Consider the following 2,633-nt stretch of genomic DNA (forward strand, 5'->3'; position numbering starts at 1 on the left):
ACCTTTAGAAACTCCTTTTCTAATTGGTCAAGTCTATTTTTGAAGGAGTTTTCCATTTTCCCAGTTGTGGTTTTGAGAGAATTATTTTTTCTCTGTACTTGTCCAATTGTATTTTCAAAGGATTTGGTTTTTTGGTTGAAAGATGTTAATTTTCTCTTGCAAAGTGTTAATTTTCCCATTTTTTCCAGTTGATTTTTAAACTCCTTCCTGATTTTTTTCTAAGATTTTTTTCTGGATTGGAGATTTATATTCTCCTCAGAAGTTCTAGATTTCCCTGAGTTAGGATCTTTGTCTTCAAAGTAGCTTTGGATGGATCCCCCTTTTCACTGGCTTTTCTTTATTTTCCTAAGATCTTGTGTTGGGGAAGGGGCTGGTTCACTGACCTTTGGTGTTGCGATCCCTAGAGGCTTAGTGGCTACTAGTGGGCCAGCTACTTGGAGGTTGCTGGTTGCTTTCTCTGGAGTTTCTGTGACCTTGATTTGTGGACATCTCCCTAGGCCTGGAGGGGAACGGTAGTGGAGGCAGTTGAATCTGATTATCCTCTAACAATATGTGTTGGACCCTTGGGCTATATAAATTAATCTCCTTACTCCTCATGCAGCACTGAGGGAGATCTGTTGCCCATACCTGGAAACAAGGGGGACTCCACTGAAAATACGGGGGCTTGTGGCCCTCTTAGATGCTGACTGGATTGATTCTAGCAGCTGCACTGGACACAGCCAAAGCTTCCATGGCTGTTCTCAGATTAATCACCAAGCCTCAACCCTACCCCCACCTCTGCATTCTGCTCTCTGCCCTCGGCTCACCCATGCTCCCCTGAGGCAGACCTTGTTTTTCTTCTCCTTTGTTCTTCTCTGGGTTTTGTGGATCTAAATTCTGTTAAGATGCTTGATTCATATTAGTTCTGAGGGAAAGGCAGTAGAGCCCAGACTATAAATTGCAAAATGGGGACTGCTCTGAATTGGTGGAGAGTTCCATATGCCAATAAAAGCACAGGTCTAATTAAAATAAAAAGTCATGGGGGTGTGGTCTAGTTGTCAGAGATTAAAGATTTGGACTCTGATATGAATTAGGAGGCTATACTTAGATTAATAAAAACCTGGTCCATGTCTCCATGTAATTTCATAATAGATTTTTTTCAAGGCAATGGGTTTAAGTGGCTTGCCCAAGGCCACATGGCTAGGTAATTATTAAGTGTCTGAGGTTGGATTTGAACCTAGGTACTCCTGAATCCAAGGCCGGTGCTCTATTCACTGCACCACCTAGCCACCCCATAATTTCATAATAAAGAAAGAAATTTGAAAAATCTTCTGAGGAAAGGATATGAGGAAAAGGAGAGATGAAGAGCAGTGTTTCCAAAAGAAAACTTTGAATGGTGAGATTATGGTGGCATGTTGATGTTATTAGAAAAGTGGTCATAGCATCAAAGATCTAGAGTTGGAAGGGACCTCAGAGATCAAATGGAACAAACTCATTTTAGAAATGAGAATAATGAGGTGTAAGTAAGATAATTGACTCACTCTGGAAATAAGAAGCAGGGTCAAGATTTGAACCCATGTCCTCTGACTCCATAATCAGTACTTCCTTCCTAGCCTGAAGCAGTCTCCTCATAGTCTGAGTGAGATTCATAAAATGAAGAGGTCTCTTTTTAGCAAACCTTTAGATTCAATTAGAGATGTAAAGGATGGAAAGATGACAAACAGTAATACCTAATATTAATGACAATAAACATTTACCCAAAGGGGAAAGTACAATCTGTTGGTACACAGTTCTCAAGCTAGAAAGATGATGATTGCTAATAATGTTGTTAAGCTCTTGTAATAATTTTGTGAGCAGTCAGCAAATATGGATATATGCTGGAAGTCTGTTAGGGGTATAGAAAGAGAAGACTGAGAAATGGAGAGAAGAGGATAGGATGGGGCAGGTGTAAGGAAGATATATGCTTGTGTGTATAATATACACATATAGTACATGAAATATATATAAAATGGGATTCTTTAATACTTCATTGAATGATTATTAAGCATCTATTGTGTGTCATGGCACTGTTTGAGAGGAGAGATATAAAATTTAGGTAAAATTCATCCCTTTTGCTAATAAAGGATATTCTAGGAAGGCAACTATGATGTATAGACATAGAAAAGAGCATAGCTATGGGGAATGTATAAGGCATATGTCTGGAAAGACAAGTAGACTAGAATATAGTTTATAGATAAGAATAATATATCAGACTGAAAATGTATTGTGTTGTTAGTCTGGAAGATCTCTAATGACACACTAAGAAGTTTTAATTTTATTCTATCTCTTAGTTGAGCTGCAAGTGTTTATTTGCCAACAATGAGGTACTGAAAATGATTGCAAGGAAATGACCTATTGTTCTTGCCAGATGGAATATATTTGTTGTAGGGGACACAGGATCAGGTGGAAGAGTCCTGTGACCTGACCCTGGAAGCTGTGAAGTGGGCAGCTCTGTTCAGTATGGTTTCATCTCCATGCATTCTGAGGTAGGTTGCTGATGCCATTCATCCTGTTCGTCAATTTTCTCTCCTTCCTTCCATCTCCTTCATCTCCTTCTTCCATTTCCATTCCTCTCACCTTCTTTCCCCTTCCCATTTTGCTATTTGATCAGAGAT

This window comes from Macrotis lagotis, chromosome 1 (genome assembly GCF_037893015.1).
Source record: "Macrotis lagotis isolate mMagLag1 chromosome 1, bilby.v1.9.chrom.fasta, whole genome shotgun sequence".
NCBI classification, from domain to species: Eukaryota; Metazoa; Chordata; class Mammalia; order Peramelemorphia; family Peramelidae; genus Macrotis; species Macrotis lagotis.